At 46.5% G+C, this 21,708-nt stretch overlaps 1 long non-coding RNA gene across 1 annotated transcript in view; it reads right to left on the bottom strand.

Moving 5' to 3' along the window:
- Positions 1-7,648: 7,648 nt before the first annotated feature.
- Positions 7,649-21,708, bottom strand: part of LOC307221836 — a 49,733-nt gene continuing 35,673 nt past the window's right edge. The window contains exon 4 of the long non-coding RNA XR_013841559.1: positions 7,649-7,753. This is a non-coding gene — a long non-coding RNA (uncharacterized lncRNA). The remainder of the gene's footprint in view (positions 7,754-21,708) is intronic.

Genomic DNA, 21,708 nt, shown 5'->3' with positions numbered 1-21,708 from the left:
ATATCTATCCTTGCTCACGTTAGTGAGATCAGCAGAGTAGTATCCTTTGCAGCTTAAACTTGGAAGCTAAGCCAAGGTTGATTTAACCTTCTAGAAACAGGATGCTTTAAGGCAGACTGAATTTTCCTGGTATTGCAATCACACACACATTGTTTTGGGAAGAAATAAAAGGAGTATTTAATTACATAATCTAGATCTTGAAGCAGCAATTACTGTAGCAAAATAAAGGCAGGTTTATAGGTAATATCTAAGTTACGAAAGTACAAAATCTAAGTTCAAAAATGGTGTCTGAGCTACAGACACACATTTCTACAGAGCTCAGACATGCATGTATGGCCAGCTCCGAAACATGATAAAGAAAGAAAAAGGGAGCAGGTGATGATGGGAAAGGTCAGCTTCCAGTCAGAGTAGACAAGCTTGGCTTTGATGGACCTATAAGTTGGCTCCCTTTGTTCTTTACTTAAGCAGACCAAAACACCCAGGTCTCTGCAAGTGAGCTAATCATCTAAATTTGGCCGTGGAAGGAACAGGAGAGAAAGGAAGGACCTGATCCATGCTGTGTCATGGCATGCATGGAAGCCTTGACTAGCTGGTATGTGGGGAAACCCAGAGGCCTCTAACTGTAAGGTCTGTCTCAGTGGAGAGGCCTTCAGAATGTGGCAGAAGCCATGGAATTTTTGCTCTCCTTTCAAAATGTGACCCAGATTTTAAAAAGCAGGTATAGGCGCAAAGAACAAGGTGCGCTCCAAGCAAGAGGCAGGCAGTGGTAGCAATGTTAGCCTTGCCCTCCAGGGGGCACCATGATGGGAATTACCCCTGCTAAGAGTGTCAGGTTCCCACTAGGGGACACTGCCATGCAAACATAGAAGTGGTCTGTTTGATAATGCTGTTTTGAACACTGCAGAATATTAGGATGCAACAGTTGGCCTTTTCCTTACCCCCCCACTTCCTTTTGCCACTTATCCTCTGAAGTTTCCTTTCACAAACTGAAACACTGTCAAAACCACTGTCTTTGTGAGCTGGTTTCTCTCCCAGGGGACTCCCCCTCCCTTTGAAGAGGCTTCTCTGCTGATTTAACAGTAATTCTTTGTTTGCATTTTTTCCTGAACTGCTCAACCGAGGCTCTCCAAACAATTTGCTGATGTTAATTAAGCCTCATGGCACCCCACTCTGTGAGGCCAGGTAAGGCTGACTGCCACAGGGGACATGGATTCTCAAGGATACTTGGAGTGCTGGGCTGGGGACAAAGTTTGGAAGGAGAGCCTTGGGGCATCTTGAGCTTCAGTGGCTCTGGCCCATGTCAAGAGTCCACCCTTACTTGGAGCAAGGAGAACAGCATCATTATCATTATCATTGTTGCTAGTATTGCATGATTTCCCCTTTTTGAAATGGTTGTGTGGTCTAAGACTTCAAGGCAGCCTTACAATATACCGTATTTTTTGCCCTATAGGACACACCGGCCCATAGGATGCACGTAATTTGGGGGGGGGATAAAGGGGAAAAAATTATTTTCCCCCCAGGCGCGGGGCTGGGGTGGGGGAAGCCCGAGCTTCCCCCGACCCCAGCCCCCAGAACAGGCAGCTCTCCGCAAGCTGTGGGAGCCCAGCGCTGGGCTCCCACAGCTTGCGGAGAGCTGCGTGAAGCTAAGCCTGGGCGCGCTGCGCCTCCCCGCTGTCCCCCAGCTTGTGGGGCTGACGGCGGGAAGAAGCACGCTTCTCCCCGCCGCCAGCCTCCAAACCAGGTCCGGGGACCGCGGAATGGTGCGCTGCATTCGCCCCATAGGACGCACACACATTTCCCCTTCATTTTTGGAGGGGAAAAATTGCGTCCTATAGGGCAAAAAATACGGTATTCTTATACCAACCCCATTCTCTAAGTGGCAAGAGAGCCAGAAAATCAAAAAGTTGGAAGGGACCACGACCAGGAGTTTTTGCACAGGGTTCAGGTTTTTGGAATGAAGGACAATGGAGACTGTGGTGTCCTTAGAATATATGGTTTTATTTACACATAAATACAACCTGAGCATAGGATGAAGGGGTCCAAAGCATGAATGTTTCAACTGATCTTGCCACTCTATTAGGTTTTCGGGGAAGCCCCTGGCCATAGCTTTTTGTGTTGATGCAGACAGATTTTGCTCAGTACAAATGATGAAACAATGCTTTTCCTGTATATGAAGAAAAGAGAACACCTTTGTGGGGCATTAGAACAATTCTTGCAGGCATTGCCTCCTATCCTACCTATGTGAAACATATGTTTGTGGTTTTTTGTCAAGGTAAAAAGTAAAGGTAAAGGACCCCTGTGCTCCTCTGTGTGTGTGTGTGTGTGTGTGTGTGTTTGTGGTTACCCCTTGATGAGGGAAAGGTATTTTGCATACGCTCAAAATCACCCTTTTCTTCACAGTTCCTGAAGGCCTTCCTAGCTGAGACCTAGCACTGAAATTAGGTTCTGGGGCTAAGCCCTGGCGGTGCTGACCCCAATGAAGCTCTGCTTTGCCCCAGTGCCAGAGACAGTGCTATGAGGAGGCACCCTTGTTTTTTCATGCAGGGACTTTAATGCTGCAGTGGGGATGGAGGAAGTGAAGGGGACCAGAGGGAGGGAGGGAGGAAGGTGGCAATTGGCTTTGTGTTGCCTGTGGAATGTGCCCACCAGACTGTTCACTGTCAGGGCATAATTGTCTGAGAAACGCTTGAAATCTCCACTTAATAAGCCAGCAATCTGCCAAAGTAATTAGTATTTACATGTTAGCCTGGTGTATTCTATGAATAGTTAATGGGCCGGGTGCCCATCAAGAGACCCCCTCAGAGCCTCCACAATGCTGACACAAACATATGAATATTCATGCTGTGGGAACCCGAGTGCTTGAGCAGAGAAGGAGATTGACAGGTGTCAGTCTCTCTCCACTGGGGCATGGAGTTTGGCACAAGGGACTTTGCCCAGGGTTATTTTAGGTGTGTTTGGATTGACCCAGAGCACTATCCATAAAACCCTCAGCCTGATGTGCAAATGTTGATGTGGAGTGTCTGATGGATGGTGCCTCACCAGGGCTGGGCTTGGACCATTCTTCTGTACATCAGAAATAGGTGATAATTTCTGATGTCCAGATGGAGCTCCAGAGCAGGGTTTTCAAGAGGAGGCATGCAAACTAAGCTTCAAATCCCCATTGGGTCATGACGCTGACTGGGTGGCCTTGAGCTAGTCACCAAAGCTCAGCCTAACCTTCCCCACAGGGTTGTTGTATGGATAAAAATGGTGAAGAGCAATTTGGAGGAAAGGTAGGATAGAAAAGTAATAGGAAGGAAGGAAGGAAGGAAGGAAGGAAAAGCTCTTTCTGATGTCTCTGAGTATCCCATGCAAAGTGGGAAATGTTGGGACAGCTTGTTCACTTGCCAAGGGAATGGCAAAGCTCTCTGTTCTATTTAGCCAGTCTCTCATTGAGTGCGGAGTAGTAATGTGAAGAAAAGGGTGCCTCTGAGAAGATGCAGGGTGCTTGGTTGCTCACTGTCAAGTGGAAATGTTTGGGGTCTAAGCCCAGGTGCACCCCGACTCCTTGGAGCCCTCTGTTTCTAGCATCTCACACAGGCAGAAAAGAGCCCATTTCCCATCAGACCCGGCCCTTCACCTGTGGGGCTCCTGGTCTGAGAATTATAGGGAGGGTCTGACCCTAAGGAAATGGGTGGGCCCCATGACCTCCCTGGGTGGATCTGGTGGCCCTCTTTTCCCATGCTTTCCTGTGACTTTTCTTTCTGTCCTGGAGAGTATTTGAAGCCTGACATCCAGGAAATAAATGGGAAATTACAGGCCTATTGACTGCTTCTGAGATGGAGCAGACAGCTCCTTTATTAAAGCAAAGCTGGCTGATGGATTCCTTGGCTTTGCACTGGGGGCCTGCTGCTTGCTGCCCTTGTGGACCTGATGGGACGTGCGCAAAACCTTGCACCCTCCCCTTTCCCCATTTGCAGCTGGAATTATTGTCCATTGATTTCCTGGCTCTCATTTTTAATGGGCATTGATGCTTCAGGCCACAGGATAGTGGGTTGCGTACTGGTGTGTGAGGGGCTGTTTCTGCTCCCAGCACCTCCAAGTTGCAGGAAGCTGAGAAGTTTCGGTTGCTCAGGTTTAGGAGGTGACACATGTGCCTGGGTACAGAAGCTGGGGCAGCCTTCTTCAGCCATGGATTGTTTCAACTGGGGAGGACAGCAGATCTAGATGCTTTATAGCAGACAGTGCCACTAGAATGGTTCACTTGTACCATCTGATTCCTAGGACCAGGAGGATTATGGGATGTCTTGCTAGTGTGGTAACTCAGAAGCAGAAGGCCACAGGGAGGCAGGATGAGTAATAGGGAAGGGGGCTGATGCCCAGGTAGAAGGGAGTTAGAAGTCACAGTGGGTGATGCAGCATGGGGCAGAACCTCACCTAAGCCACAGGCTCACTAGGTGATAAGGGGCACGCTTCTCTCTGGTGATAATAATGCTATCCTGCTTTGGAGGGTATTTTAAAAATAACTGAGAAATTGTGAGCACTGGGCTTTGCAAACTTGAAATGCTCTATATCAGTGGTTCCCAATGAGCTAAGTACTGTGGGCCCCAGTTTTTCAAAGCCAAGCCGTGGACCCCCTACTTTTGAAATTGCTGATATCTCTATAGTAGTTTTTGTTATGTGAATGGTACCAAGGATTCCCTAGGTGGTTTACGTGAACCCCCTGGGGTCCACAGACCACCAGTTGGGGACCACTGCTCTATATCATGAGTGGGAAGCCTCCCATCGACCTCCATTTCCCATCGTTCCTGACCAATGACCATTCTGCCTGGGGCTGATGGGAGTTGGAGTTCAACAACATCTAGAAGGCTGCAGGCTTCTCACATCTGCAAATTCTGATGTTAGATATTTTACAGCTGTTTTCTGGGTGTGCTCTTCTGTGAATATCAACTCTTTAGAACCGGCATTTGACATCCAGCAACTTTTTGCACAGCGCTCGGTATTTGGCTTTGTTTGACAAGTGACATACAGTGATATCTGACATGCAGCAATGAAAATCTGATGGTATCTGACAGCAAGCTGAGATGCTTTGCATTATTCTCATATATTTGGCGAGCAAAACATTAAAAAAAGATAGCAAATCCCAACATCAGTCTATAAATTTTGAAATTCCCTATGTCTTTTTGAAATTTTAATTTCATCTCTGATAGGAGCAGCTGAGCATCACCTTTTCAACCACTCCTTAGGCCAGTTTAAGGACTAGCAGCGTGCTCTGTTATGCAGCTCTTCCCCTTGTATTGTGTAGAAGAAAGGTCTCAAGAGGCACCTTGTCTTGAGGCACATCCTGGATTCCCACTGCCCAGGTTGCACCTCTTCCTTGTGATTGTCTGCCCCTCCCAACTGTGGGTGAGTTATCTGAGCTGGATCAATGTTGTTGTGAGGAACAAGAGGTTCATTGATCCTCAAGAATAATCCCCCCCTTAGAATCTAGCCAATTAAGTCCGTCTAATTAAAACAAACGGCCTAGTATGTTTCAATCTGAACAGCTCCCCTGAGAAGGTCAATGACATCCGGAAAATGACTGTGGGTTATTTGGAAGGGTGGGGTGGAGTGGAGGCAGCACAGATATTTGTCTCTGCGTGAGCCGAATTGGAAGGGCTGTGTGTTCACATGAAAAAGAGCTGAGCTGTCTGTTTATCTCGAGTCTAGGGGGTGAATCTGGGTGAAGATTCTCAAAAGATTCTCTGATAACCTGGTGTCCTCCAGACATTTTGGACTGTAAGTCCCAGCAGCCCCCACAAACTGCAATAAAATTCAGTCCTGAAACCACCCAACCTTGCAGCGACCCCTGGGAACTTGGACTGAGAGGGATTTGTGAGTAATTCTATGATGAATAATTTGGAGTGTGTGAGAACTCTTTGGCACAAAAGGATCCCTGGAAGATCTCAAATATCCCCCCTTTACATTTTTTTGTGCCCATTCAGTTCTCTTTGCCGACCCCCTGTGTCAGTAGCTTCAGTGTCATTTTAAAAACGTTGTTGTTGTTTACGTTGGGTGTGTGTTAAACAAGATCCTAGATAATCAGGGATGACCAGCATGTTTTTGTCACATTGTCAATCTATTGTGCCTCTGTAATGATGTCACTGGGGGCTAATGGAACCCTTGTAAAATTGCCCCCTTTTTGAACTGGGTGGCGGGGGTGGGGAGAGACCTTCAGCCCATTTCCCTTCCAACCCAAAACCATCTTGTTCAAGTCCAAGGAAAGATATCTGTATGCAAACCATGTGCTGTAGAGAGGAACCAATGGTTGTGAACCTCAACACACATGGGAGTGAGAATAATGTTTATCTGTGCTACATTGTATTCAAAGGGGTATGAATATGAATGCATCAGCCATAGGAACATAAGAAGAGCCCTGTTGGATCAGACCAGCATCCTGCCTTTACACTGGCCAACCAGAGGCCTATGGGAAACACACAAGTAGACTCTGAGCCCCAGAACACTCTCCCCTCCTTCAGTTTCCTGCAGCTGGTTTACAGAAGCATTATTGCCTCTGACCATGTAGGCAGGGCATAGCCATCATGGCTAGTAGCCATAGAATCATAGCCGTCATAAGACCATAGAATCGTAGATTTTGAAGGTGCCCCATGAGTCATCTAGTTCAATCTCCTGCAGTGCAGGAATCTCAGCTGAAGCATCCATGGCAGATGGCCATCCAATGTCTGCTTAAAAACCTTCAATGAAGGAGAGTCCACAACTTCCTAAGGGAGTCTGTTCCTCTGTCACTGTCTCCATGAGTATCCCCAGAATGTGGGCAGGACACACTTTGCTGCCTCAGACTGAGGACAAGATGGCGGCCTCACCTGAATGCAACCAGAGTAGTTGTTGACTCATAATTCAACGCTGGCAAGGAGACCGCATCATCTACTGCACCTGAGGGCGCCATTCTAGTTTCGGGCAGCAGGGCAGGCTATAAGGTGTACACAGTCCTGTTCCCAACACCCCACTGCTCCTGCCTGCCTCCCAGCATCTCCCTCCTGAAGCCTCCTCCTCACTCTGTCTAATGGTAGAGCCAGCCCTGAATGGGGGAGAGCAGGCACAGATCAAAGTGCAGAGATCTCTTTAGTTCTTTTGCTGGGGTGGTGTTTTCATTGCCCACCCTTGCAGCCTACCCAGGAGCTTAAGCTGAGATTTCCTGGCAATGGGTCAAGGCATAACCCTCCCGCCTCAAATTTCTGAAGCATGTCCCTCCCTCCACAAACAGCCCAAAGGTAGGTGTTCCACTTCTCTGTCACAGAAAGCTTTGGTAAGCACTGATGTTCTCATGTTTATTTAAGATATTTGGCAAGTTTCAGCAGACATATTCAACAATGGATTGAATTCCTACTCGATACCCCTCCTTTCCACTCTAGCAACAGCTCACCAATTAAATATCCATCAACAGTGAGGAAAACAAACTTGCAGAGCTGTTAATGTGCCACATTAAAAAGTTAATAATACCATCCAGCACCTGCGGCAAGCCGCACGAATTAAGAGCAACGGCAATGTAATCCAGCAAATAGAAGAGTCGTGTAATTAACACTCATAAAATGACCGAGCAACGGCTCTTTGGTGTGCCTGTGTATACAAACATGCAGGTACACAGGAACTTCAAAAAAACCAGACCAAGAAGCAGCTGTGTGGGGTTTAATAACATCTCAGCTGCACTGAGGGGGTGGACAATTCTTCTCATCTTCATATTGTGCTCTCTCCTGGAAATGGATTTCAGAATACCCTGAGAAGCAAATAAGGCAGGGACATATGTTAGATCTATTGTGCCTCTGATTAGGAAGGTGTGCGCCACATTTAGAGCAGAGTATTTGTGGAGGTGATGGTTCAAGAGGCCACCAACTAAGATTCTGACAACACCCCCAACCTGGTGCTTTCCAGATGTTTCCCCTTTGAAACCCCTTATTATTTGCCTACTAGTCAATGCCAGGCTAATCATCATCTCCAGTTGTAAACATGCTTCATTTATCATTTGGGAAAGATGAGAAACTTACACACCACCTCAAAGTCCTCAGGGATGTTGCCAAGCCAGAAGACTTTGCTGCATATAGGGAGGGGCCGTAGATCAGTGGCAGAGCATCTGCCTTATATGTAGAAGGTCCCAAAATTTTTTATCATGTGTGGTGGGCTTATAGTAAGGTAAAAGCATACTGGGAAATGATATATAATGAGATAAAGAAAATGTTTAAAAATACATTTGTGAAAAAACCAGAGGCATTTCTGTTAGGTATAGCCGGGAATGAGATCCCAAAGAGAGATATAAAACTGTTTATGTATGCGACAACAGCAGCAAGAACTCTTTTAATCCAAAAATGGAAGCAACGGGAAATTCCATCACTAGAAGAGTGGCAGACGAAGATGATGGATTATGCAGAATTGGCAAGGCTGACTGGGAAAATCCAAAACCAGCGTGATCAAGCTTTCCAAAAAGACTGGAGTAAATTTGTACAGTATCTGAAGGACAATTGTAAACAATTAACAACACTAGCAGGGTTGTTGTAAGGAAACTTGCAATGTTGAGGATTTGTACCTTTTTATATTTATTTAAAAATTTGAATCATAGAATCATAGAATCATAGTTGGAAGAGACCACAAGGGCCATCGAGTCCAACCCCCTGCCAAGCAGGAAACACCATCAGAGCACTCCTGACATATGGTTGTCAAGCCTCTGCTTAAAGACCTCCAAAGACCACCAAAGAAGGAGACTCCACCTTCTTTGTGATTAACGGAAAGAGTGAAACGTAAATGGGAAAATGTATAAATGCTATGAAGTAATAATGAATTATGGAAACCATGGGACGGGAGGGAGGGAAGTCGAAGCTCGATTGAGCAAATATGTAATGAATATAATAAGGATTTGTTTAAATGTGATAAAATGGAAACTTAATAAATTATATATATATATAAAGGTAAAAGTAAAGGGACCCCTGACCATTAGGTCCAGTCGTGGCCAACTCTGGGGTTGCGGCGCTCATCTCGCTTTATTAGCCAAGGGAACCGGCTTACAGCTTCCGGGTCATGTGGCCAGCATGACTAAGCCACTTCTGACGAACCAGAGCAGCACACGGAAACACCGTTTACCTTCCTGCCGGAGAGGTACCTATTTATCTACTTGCACTTTGATGTGCTTTCGAACTGCTAGGTTGGCAGGAGCAGGGACCGAGCAATGGGAGCTCACCCCATCGCAGGGATTCGAACTGCCGACCTTCTGATCGGCAAGTCCTAGGCTCTGTGGTTTAACCCACAGCGCCACCCGCGTCCCATATATATATATATGCAGAAGGTCCCAAGTTCTGTCCTCAGTGGCATCTCCCGGTAGGGCTAGGAGAGAACCTTGCCTGAAACCCTGGAGAACCACTGCAGTCAGTGGAGTCAGTATTGAGCTTGGGGGACTGATGGTTTTGACTCCTTATAGGAAGCTTCTTTTGTTCCTTCCTGTACAACATCGCAGACCTTTAATTTTGCCTAAAAGTGAGTTTATTGGAGAGGCATGCAATTTCTTTTTGATGTCCTTGTCCACTTGGCTTCTCTCCTTGGCCTGAACAGACTTTCATCCTCCTGTTGTTTTCTGTATAATTTTCCTTTGTCCTTGTCATCTTGCCCTTGCCTCTGACCTGCTTTTCTTTTGTTCACTGCCTTGATCTTTTCTTTGATCTTCCTTTTCAAATGGCTCATTCAGCGACTTGATGTATGTCAACTGCTGTTCATGTTTTTGTACCTGTTTTTCACTTAATTTTTTTTTTTAAAAAGACAAATGAAAAAGAAGTCCTGAGTAGAGGTCGACTTCAGCATGCAAGTCACAGCAATGTGTGGCTCACAGAGATGCAGTTGTGAATTGCCCCCACCCCTCAGGTGTCTATTTTGCACCTGGCTGGCTGCCTCTTCCCTCAACCATAGTTTTGCAGAGTTTTGCATCAGGTCTGGTTAGCAGAGCATGGAGCTGTAGTAAAGACAACATAGTTTACTCATTTATTTTCAGCCAGGGAGGCTTACAGACTTAAAAAAGAAGAAGAAAAAGGCACAAAGGGAAAAAGGGACAGGGAGGGAAGAGGAGAGCAAGCAAACTCAGACATCCATCCCTAATGCTATCTAGTTCTTTTAATAGGCTTTGGTGGGCCTGCAAGAAATAGCCTGTGATCCAGCTAGTAGTTGTTGCCCAAGCATGTTGGGATGGGGGCACAGAGGGAGACCTTTAGAGGCCCAGGTGGCATCTGCTGGCTTCTTGTCAGGCCAGTGTGACAGTTAAGGTCCACAGGGGACCAGCGAATGCCATAACCTCCAGAGCAGAGGGTTCTCCTCCTTCTTTCTAACAGAGGACTTGAAACTAAGGGCCTGGTGAGGGAGGACCCCACCCTCCAGCACAGTTGGCAACAGCAGGAGTGAGTGGTCCAGTCAGCATGGAGAGTAGTGAACCTTGATGTAAGCTGTAGTTCAACCATATCTGGATGGCCATGAGACCATCACAATCCTGCCTCAAAACCTCCTGTCATTCAGGAAAAGAGGGCAGGTCCCAGGAGCACCTCTAGATTAATGTCAATCCATCTAATATTTATTTGGCACCTTGTAGACCTAACAAATATATTGCCGCATTAGCTTTTATGGCTGATAGCTCACATTGTCAAATTCATGAAGTGTTCTTCTTGGATATAAAAATATACCCAGTGAATATAGGGCAAAAGGTTAAGGAAATTCAAGTCGCCCCATTTCAAAAGGTGGAAACGTTTTGCAGAGAAATGTCTCAGACATTCTTTCCAGCTCCTTTTGTCGCTTTTGTGCTCCTGATCCCACTATTGTTTCTCTTTGCCTGCGTGTGGGTGTGGAGGCATGTGTGCACATATATATCTGCAAATCAAGGCCAATGTTTCACGAACCTGAAGAAGCTGCCTCCAGTGCATATATGTTTCTGCCACAATAGGAACAAAGGAAGCTGCCTTATACAGAGGTAGAACCAGTGGCGTAGCGTGGGTTGTCAGCACCCGGGGCAAGGCAAGTAATTTGTGCCCCCTAACCCGTGGATTTGCGCCCCCTAACCCGTGGATTTGCCCTAACCCCAGATGTTGCACCCGGTGCGGCTGGCCCCCCCTGCACCCCCCACGCTACGCCACTGGGTAGAACAATCCTCCATCAAGCTCAGTATTATCCATTCTGACTGGCAGTGGCTCTCCAGGGTTTCAGGCAAGGTTCTCTCCCAGCCCCAAGAGGGATTGAACCCGGGACCTTCTGCATGCAAAGCAAATGCTCTACCACTGAGCTATGGCCCTTCCCACAAATGTGTCCAGTCTGTAAGCCACAAAACCCTTTGTGGGTTTTGCTGCAACAGGCCCACGCCTCTAGGATTAGCCACATGCCAAAATTGCTGCCTCCAAGAAACTGAAAGTATTCCGAGGATTTTTTCTCCATCCTTCCTTTGGGCAAGAAGCCACTAAACTCACCAGCTGTCATTTCGGTCTCCCTGTCCCTCTTCCATCCCTGTTCTGCCCCCTCTTTTCCCTACCTTGTATTGATTTGATGTATTAAGCCTTTCAATTATTTTGCTGTTTGAAGCCCAAGTCAATAAACTCTAAAGCTATCCAGCGGGATGACCTTTTCCAGGGGCCTTTGCCTTCAGTGGAAGAAAACTGCATTTCTATTGACCAGTGTGCAGCCTTCAAATATCATTCTGCGACCTGTCTTCCAGGCTTGTGAAATATTTGCCCTAAAGGGGGAGGGAAGCAAAGGGTTGCTACCCACCAGACCTTTCCTCCCCACTTGAGCCACAGAAATAAAATTGCCACCTTTTATTCCAACAGAGCACCTCTTCTTGAGGCCAGCCAGTCTTTTGGCTCTGTGAGAATGGGAGAACAATATTAGTCTACCTTACTGGGGTGTTGTAAGACAGGATGGGGAACAAGAAGTCATGGGGGCCAAATACACCTCTAATCAGCTTTGTGGGGGCCCTCACTAGGCCACACCCTTCCTTGGGCCACACCCCTCACTGGCCCCTTCTTTGTTGCACAACTCCTCAAGCACTTCTGTTTGGCTGAGATGAGCCATTGATCTGTCTGTGATGAGGCCTTTTGTTGCCGGGATGGATGGAGGTCTGAATATGTGTGGGAAACTGAGTTTTGTGTGACTGAAATGTGACTCCCTAGTGATTCTTCCACCACATCCAAAGTCTTGCCGAGCTTATGCAGGCACTTGTTTAACTGTGGGGTGGAGTGGGGGCATGGATAGGTGAGTATACCAGCTCCTGGGCTGGTATTCTCCACTGCCCCATTCCAGGTGCGTGCCTAGAGAAGGAGGAGTTTGGGGATATGATGGTTCTAAAGCCTTCCCTGACCCACCCTCATATCACCTGGGATGATGTCACCATATTTCAAGGCAAATCTATCAAATTTGCATTTTCCGAAACAACTGAAATACAGCTGAAAATGGGAACTGAAATACAGACATTCTTCAAAATTCACACTTACCCAAATTTTGTGGTGCGCTTCTCCAGCCAACTAATGTTTCCAAAAGTGCATATATTACAGAAAAGTATGCCTAAAAGTTAATATACACCAGGCACATTTAAAAATTGAGTATCACAAACAGGGGCAGAAATATGCAGAACTGAATTTAAGTTTGGAAAAATGAGAAAACAGAGAGAAGTGAAATGGACTGATCCTTCCATCCCCATGTGATGTTCTGATGTACACAATATGCAAACAGTATTTTGCAAATATTAGAGTTATTATGACAAACTAGTGTGTGACAGTATGTATTGTGTTAGGTGTGTAGGTAATTCCATTATGTGAATTGGGGTAATTGGATGGGTGCAAGAGAGAGTGTGCTTGGAAGCCTGGAAGTGAATGGTGATTGGATGAGAGTTTTGAAAGGGAGTTTGAACACTGATGGGGGTGTCAGGTGGATGTGGATGTGGGAGAGGGTGTTTGGAGGGTTGTGGCAGGGTTAGTGAGACTGAGTAGGGTCAGCTTTGTTCTTGGTTATGGTTTAGGGATAAATGGTGAGGGAGGAATTAGCTTAGGTCAGTGGTTTTCAACCAGTGTGCTGTGGCACCCTGGGGTACCTTGAATTATGGTCAGGGGTGCTGTGGGCAACACTGGCCTCTGTCCCTTTTTCCTCCCCTCCTTCCTCTTATGCTGTCTCACGTCTCTGCCTCCCAAAGGCTTGTGCAGCTGTTTTTTTGCAATGGACCTGGCCACAACCTTCCTCTAGGCGAATGGTTTGGATTTGATATCCCACTTTATCACTACCCTAAGGAGTCTCAAAGCGGCTAACATTCTCCTTTTCCTTCCTCCCCCACAACAAGCACTCTGTGAGGTGAGAGACTTCAGAGAAGTGTGACTGGCCCAAGGTCACCCAGCAGCTGCATGTGGAGGAGCGGGGAATCGAACCCAGTTCACCAGATTACGAGACTACCGCTCTTAACCACTACACCACACTGGCTCTCATGGTGCCTCTGGGGCTGGCCAGGGGGTGCTGGTTGCCAGGAACTGAGGTGACCACGGTGTAAGCAAGCAAGTGGGTGAGGTAACCCAGCCAGCCAGTTCACCAGCCCTTGCTGTTGGGAATGGACAGACTAGAGAGAGCCTGGGCAGGCAGGCAGGCAGGTGCTGCACTGGCATTTATTTTGCTTGCTGTGTGCAAGGCCTGCCTGGGAGCTGAGTGTCCAGTGCTGAAGGGGAGCCTTTCTACCATGCAGGCACAGTGGTGCCTGCTACCGCCACTGCTGCCTCCCAAGGTAAGGTGCTAGCCTAACGTTCACCTCTGGCCAGTCTCCATTGGGCCACTAAGGCTGGGGGTATCCTCTTCCCAGGCCCTTGTGGGGCTGTGGGAGGAGGCACCTCTCTTTGGGGTGTGTGTGCCATTCAGACCAGGGGCGGCAGCAGCGGCTGCCCAGAGGACTCCCAAGGAGAGGGGATAGGAGAGGAGGCTGAGGAAACCCTCCACAAAGGTGTTCGAAAAAGGGTGAGAAGCTGCCAGTACATAACTGAAAGTACATGCTTCTCTGCACTGAATTATCATAAAACCTTTCATTCCTTTTGTTACCAATGAAATCCCCAGCTCCTCACGGGACACTGTGGAATGACACTTTTGTTTGATCTAGTCTTGTTGTATGGCATTACTTTAAACCTTGATTCAAATGAATCAAATTATTCTCTGTACTTTGGAGAGGGGCTGGGTTGGAAATAACTGTTATTGTTGTTTTCTTAATTTTGTTATACTTGAAAATCAATAGTTTTTTAAGAATAAAATTTAAAAAATGTTGCCTTGTACACATGTGCCACTAGACTAGCTATGCTAGAGGTGGGAATCATTCAGCTACTTGGTATCTGCAGTGACAGCAGACAGAGAGAGTTTAAAAGACCAAGCGGCAACCGAGATGAGGGCTGCACACTCTAGAGCAGCCTTTCTCAAGCTGTGGGTCCCCAGATGTTGTTGAACTACAACTCCCATCACCCCTAGCCAGCAAAGTCCAGAGCTCAGGGATGATGGGAGTTGTAGTCCAGCAACATCTGGGGACCCACAGCTTGAGAACCACTGCCTTAGAGAAAGAGATAAGTTGTTACACAGAAGCTGAGATGGATCTGAGGGTGGTGCCAGAGAACCACATAGCTGAGGGGGACAGTGGGTGTGACACCCTATTTTTCAATCAGGGAAAGAGTGGGCCACACTGTCCTAATGGTATTATAGGAAGCATGATATTATTATCTATTAATTACATTTTTATCCCAACTTTCCTCCAAGAAGTTCAAGGTGACATACAATCTTCTCCCTGCTCTCCATTTTATCCTAATCCCTGTGAGGTAGGTTAGTCTGAGACAGTGACTGGCCCCAAGGTTACTCATGGATGAATGGGGATTTGAATCCAGGCCTCCCATATGCTAGTCCAACACTCTTGCACTCTGACTAATAGCTTTTATTAATAGCTGCACAACAGGCAGAAATTCATTTGGCATGGCTTCTCTTGGCATTGGGATATGCTGAGGGGAAATGCTTTAATCAGATGAACCCTCCAGATGATTGGAGACAATGCACCATTATGATTGCTGGATGTTGGGGGCAGACAATGGTGAATAGCAACTACATCTTGTGACCTTCCCAGAAGCATCCTGGCTGGATCCTGCTGGACCAGATGGGTCCTTGGTCTGATGTAGCCCAGCAATTCTTCTAATTTATATTATATTATTTATTAAACTTATATCTCACACTTTCCTCCAAATACAATTAAAATGGCTAGAAAGCAGCTTGAAACAATCTTCTAAAACCAGTTAAAAACTCCTAAAAGCAACCTCTCAAACTAATAATTTCAGGAATGCCAGGGACAGAACTTTCAACCATCAAATGCCTGGGTAAATGGGAATAATATTAAATTTCTCCTAAAAGATAATAGTGAGGAGACAGTCATTTTTCTGCGACATTACTCACTGGTATGGAGCATTTTCACCTCTCCTCTTTTTCTGCTTCCTCTGGCAGCCATTTTGTACTGGTACCCATAGCCCCTTTACAGGAATCAAACAGCCATATGGGGATGATGAAGCAATTAATTTTGTTCAAATTTTAATGCAAAACTACCTAATTCACACTTTTCAAATAGACAAGGGAACTGAAACACAACTGTCTTTTGAAATGCAAATTTCTCTGAATAGCGAATGCATATGCTAGTGAAAATGATGTACAAAACTGCATTGTGTTAGGGAAAGCTACTTGCAAAATGCACATGAATTTCCAGACTTAATAAAAGAGAAAAATCTGTTCATGTCTAATAGTTTCCCAATAGTTTCATCTGCACATCAGATGATCTTGAAATGATATTCAGCAAAAATGTGAACATTCACAGGCTATGTGGTGAATATTTGACAAGGGAATAATTTGCAAGATGATGTTATTATTATTATTATTATTATTATTATTATTATTATTATTATTATTGATTTTCCCATAATACAGTAAAATTGCAACTACAGAAGATACAAATCAAATAAGTAAAATATGAAGTCCTCTCATGAAAGTAATTTTTGGCCCTTGGCAACCACAGAGCACAATAGCTCCTCCCAGCTCTCACCTGGGATTCTTCCTTTCTCCTCCCAGCCTCTCATCCTGGGATACCAACATTTCCCTGTCTCTCACCCAGGGTCCTCAATCAACTCTCTATCTCCCCTATGAGTTTACAATCTCTGGACCCTAATAAAGGCCCAGACATAGGATTGCAAAGAAATAAGAGAAAGGAGAAAAACAAAGAATTGATCCACTTGGTCAATTTTTGACAAAAGCTGAAGTCCAGTTTCACAGTTCTCCTGTTTTGCAAACAGCTGCTTTTTGCTTTTGGGTCACCAAGGACTGAGAAAGGAGAAGGGGGGGAAGGGAGGGACAGAGCTCATGCTGAAGTCACTGTCAGACTCCTGAAGATGCCCAGATGCTCCTGCATGTCACTATCGATCGCCCTGTCCCCGACAGTTTGCTCCAGTGGAATCTCAGTCCCACATCACTAATTGGGGGAGACAGGCCTGTTTTTTCATTGCCAGTTCAGTTTATTGGCGCCATCAATTGTGGAAGGCCGCAGATGGGGAACAGCAGGAGAAGAGGGCTCTGCATGGGTCCCATCAGCACAGTCAATTTGCATCCCAGCCCTGCCAATGGGATGCTAGAAAGCGACCACAGCAGTGGCCCCAAGAGACTCTGAGCCACCTTTGGCTGAGAGGACGGTCTGTTGATTGTGGTTTTTACCAAATGTGAATGACTTTGTTAAGAGGAGAGAGGTCGCTTGGGCAGTTCACAAAGGGAACAGTAAGGACGGACCTACCATTAGGCCGAGGGAGGAAACCACCTCAGGGGATTATTCCTCCTGAAACCCCCAGCCATTGCCTCTCCTGGTCCCTCTAATCTGTCCCAAGGCCTCACATGTGGCAGAGGGTGCTGCCCTGAATCCAACTGCTAGTTTAGTTGGCTTCAGTATGTGCAGCGGGGAGGGACTGCCATTTTGCCTTTCATCTCTGGCAGCAAATTGTCTTGTGCCAGCCTTGAAGGTGAAGTTACTGGTGGATGCACCATGGTAACAGAGGAAGGAGAGATTGGCAGGATAAGACTATCAATGGCAGCTTGCCATTGTGCCTGTATTCTACCTTCAGTATCAGAGGCAGTATGTCTCTGTACACCCGTTGCTGGGGAACACAAGCGAGGAGAGGGCTCTTTTGATCATGACCTGCTTTCAGGTTTCCCAGAGGCACATCTGACTGTCCATTATGAGAACCGGATGCTGGACCTGATGCAGGAGCCAGTCTCTTCTTATGTTCCTAGGAAAGGGCAAAATCCCTGCCTTTTGGCACTCAGAAGGGGCAGTGGAGGTGGGGTCGCCTTGTGCAAGTTCACAGCTGCTTGAACTGATGGATGGATGAATGGGTGCTAATGTCAGCAGCTGCTCCCATAGCAGAGCAATACTTTCAGCAAACATCTACTTGCACAGCACTGAAGCACCCCCAATTCCTCACTCCCATGCCACGAAGGCAGGGGTGCTCCTGCCCTCTCTTTTGGGCACAGGTTTGGCATAGAGAATTGCCTCAGCTGCCCCCACTGGCTAACAGTCTCACCAGAGCTCTGGACATCAATTGGGCACTCCTGAGGAACACCCCCTTTTTTCCTCTCCAAATGCAATTTTGTGAGTGCTCAGGCACCCAGGGCCCCAGAGAGTTGGCACCCATGGTGGGTGCTATGTATAAAGCGGCAGACATTCTGGACTCATAGCTGTCCATGGAGGCGCAGGTCAATTCTGTGTCCAGGGCAGCTGTTTATCAGCTCCATCTGGTACGCAGGCTGAGACCCTACCTGCCCGCAGACTGTCTTGCCAGAGTGGTGCATGCTCTAGTTATCTCTCGCTTGGACTACTGCAATGCGCTCTACGTGGGGCTACCTTTGAAGGTGACCCGGAAACTACAACTAATCCAGAATGCGGCAGCTAGACTGGTGACTGGGAGCGGCCTCCGAGACCATATAACACCGGTCTTGAAAGACCTACACTGGCTCCCAGTACGTTTTCGAGCACAATTCAAAGTGTTAGTGCTGACCTTTAAAGCCCTAAACGGCCTTGGTTCAGTATACCTGAAGGAGCGTCTCCACCTCCATTGTTCTGCCCGGACACTGAGGTCCAGCGCTGAGGGCCTTCTGGCGGTTCCATCACTGCGAGAAGCTAAGTTACAGGGAACTAGGCAGAGGGCCTTCCTGGTAGTGGCACCCGCCCTGTGGAATGCCCTCCCACCAGATGTCAAAGAGAAAAATAACTACCAAACTTTTAGAAGACATCTGAAGGCAGCCCTGTTTAGGGAAGCTTTTAATGTTTATTAGGTTACTGTATTTTAGTGTTTTGTTGGAAGCCGCCCAGAGTGGCTGGGGAAACCCAGCCAGATGGGCAGGGTATAAATAATAAATTATTATTATTATTCTCTGCAAAATATCAACATTGTTTCTCCCTTTCTAACACACCCAAATAAACCCACCAAGCAAGGTCTTAGGCAAACAAGACCTGATGAGGCACTGTTTTGAATGTTAGGACTTGGTGGCTGTAATGTTCACTTATGGGTGGGTGGCAGGGGTGCCAACTTGGCCCTGCAACTGTGGGTGCCTGGGGGCATGGGTGCCATGCAGCGTGCACAGCCCTGGCACTGAAATCTGTGGGTGCCCGGCCCCTGCATGGGGAATTTTGAGAGTGCTCAGGCACCCAGGGCCCCATGGAGTTGGCACCCATGGTGGGTGCTTTGTATAAAGTGGCAGACATGCACTCTGGGATTGCAGAGAAACAAAGAACACTCATTTCTGCTCTGATGCCAGGCAAACAGCTCTAGGAATCTACTAAATCAATCAGTTAAAGCAAGAAACAAAAACACCAGATACTGATGCACCACAAAATACAACTCCCTGCCCCATCTCATTACTTTGTTGTTTGTGATGGAGTGTCCTGTTTTGCAAGTGGCCCAGAGCTACAATCTCTCCCTCCCTCCCTCCCTCCCTCTCTCTCTCTCTCTCTCTCTCTCTCTCTCTCACACACACACACACAGAGAGAGAGAGAGAGAGAGAGAGAGAGAGAAAGAGAAAGAGAAAGAGAATGGAGGAGGTGTGTATGTCTGGCCAGAAGCAGCTACTTGCTACTGCTTTCAGCTGGCCTCTCTGTGCTGTTGCTTACCTTTCCATTTGTGCCATTGCCAAGCCTACCATGTGACGGGTGCTTCAATTGGGTTGCCAGTAGCAGTTTGTTAGAAGCTTCATTCCCCCTGCCCATGGGTTATGCTCTTGCATTGATGGGAGATTGAGATAAATACATTTTTGTCTTTCTGCATTAACTCAGCAAAAAAGAGAGCTGATGATTCAACCTTTAACCTCCAACCAGTTTTCTAGAGTGAAAAACTTACCCAGGGCACACCTTTCATTATGCAGGTTACACACAAGTAGACCTACAGGGTAGTCCTCCATTGTGAAGTTTACACACAAGTAGACCTACAAGGCAGCCCCAAATTGCCACCTGTATGACACCCCCAAATTTCAGCCTCAATGTTGTCATTCTGGAAATGAAAAACCACATGTGACATAAAATACCCCAAAATTGCATTGGATTTTGCCAGTGGGCTGTTTATTACCCCAGCCCATGTTAGTGGATTGGGATACTAATACCTCATCATTTTTCCATAGAAAAATGGTCAGGGAAAGGTCAAGAAACTGTGTGTGGTGTGTAAATAGACAGAACACAGATCTGATGGACTGCATTTGGGTTGCTGAGTGTGTGAGTGAACATAGTTGGAGAAAAAGTAAATTAAAATGAAGAGAATTTAGCCTGTAGGGTTTCAGTACAACTAGACTTTATTGAGTTATACTCACTATGCACACAGGAGGGGCACCAGGTTGGGGAAAGCTGACATTCTCTGAATGTCTTCATCATTACAAACTGGTGTAATCTGGCTATGAAACATGATGGACTGTATTGTGAGATGGTGAATGCACTCAGATTCCCTGTGGTTTCCTTTCCCTCCAGTTCCCAGAATTTATTCCCAGGAAACAAGGGACCAGTGGAAGAGATAAATTAGAATTATTTTTAATAAAATGGAGATCATTTTTAATCACGTTTAAGTTATTTTTCTTTAGCCAGCTTGCATGGTGTAGATGTCCCTGAAAAATGGGGGACTTTCATCTCTTGCCGCACAGAAATTAATTCCGACCTGTCAGCCGTGGTGTTTAATGTAGATAATAACTATTAGTTCTATGCCAGACAGTCTACTCCATTCCATAGCTCTCCCCCCTCCCACTGCAGCCGCCACAGTCTGCTAACCCTCTACCAGGAACTAAAATTCTTCAGAGGTAGAAATGATTGGGTCTCTGTGTGTGGCAATGATGATGCATGGAAAGTACATTGTTATATATTATAAATGAAACAGATTTCCACTCCCTAATCTGTAACAAAAATTCTTGGAATCCTGGCCCTTTGACCTGGAAGTACTTGCCTTCTAATCCTCTCTCTCTCTCTCTCTCTCTCTCTCTCTCTCTCTCTCTCTGTGTGTGTGTGTGTGTGTGTGAAAAAGGGAAGTGACTGGTTACTTCCAAAGCAGGGGTCTTTCACACTGGTGAGGAAGCTAAATTTTAAAGGCAGTTCTATTCTCCCGCCCTAAGTATTCCAGAATGGTGCTAAGGACCTCTTGGCACTGAACCCAGTATTCTTTGATGGGACAATGCCCTTCTGCAGAGCATGAAGAGAGGCAATGGAGTTCAGATGCTGACAGATAAGGGCCCAGATGCAAGCAATCTCTCTCCCCTCCTGCAAAACTCCTTTCTGGCTTTCTGTGTTCCAACCTGTGGGAGCTGCTGTGAGCACATGGCTCAGCATTGTAATAGAGTCATTACAGAGCTGATAGAATTCCGAAGCATGGATGGCCTGAGGTGGAAGGAGCTGGAGCATGAAACAGCAGCTCCTCCAGCTGCCTTGCCTGTATTCTTTGGGGACCTAGCACTTGTGACAGCAAAAAAATGGGCAGCGGCAATAGCAGTGCAGGGGTGTGTGTGTGCTGCACCGACCCCACTATCCAGTGTGCAGACTGCAACTTTCAGAAACAAATGGATGGTATCCATCTGAAATGGGTTGGGAACACATTCCCATCCAAGCAGCAATCTCTTTTCACTTTTTCTATCTATCCTGGTCCAGTCAGTTCAGGGAGTAGACTGAGTCCATAGAGCTGGGGATTACTAAGGAGTTGATGGTTCCATTGATGGAAAGACAAGTTGCTGGACCTGGGAGGTAGGAAGGCTTGCTGGGCAGCAAGGGGAACCCCCCCCCCAAGGCCTAAGGGTGACACATGTGACTGCCTCCTCCCAGGCTTTGAAATTGGGCAAGTGTGCACTCCTGAACAAGAAATAGAGAAATGCATATATAATAGGAGAAAGTGCATACAAAAATGCATTATATGCCAGAAAATTTCTTGCAAGAAGTGTTGTGTGAGGAGCAAACTTGCATAAAAAACATGTATGTGCAATAGGGGAAATGTGCACTGCCTTTGAAAAATATATATATTGTAAACTGTTATGGAAATGTGACAAACTGAATTTAAACTTGGAAAAATGGGAGACTAAATTGACATATTTGCCCATCCCTTTTTGAGGCAGATGCACATAGAGCAAGTCAGAAAATGAGGAAAGCAATCAAACAGAGGCATGCTAGCAATTTAA

Source organism: Podarcis cretensis, assembly GCF_951804945.1.
Source record: "Podarcis cretensis genome assembly, chromosome: 8".
Lineage (NCBI taxonomy): Eukaryota > Metazoa > Chordata > Lepidosauria > Squamata > Lacertidae > Podarcis > Podarcis cretensis.
This window is presented reverse-complemented; position numbering and strand designations above follow the sequence as displayed.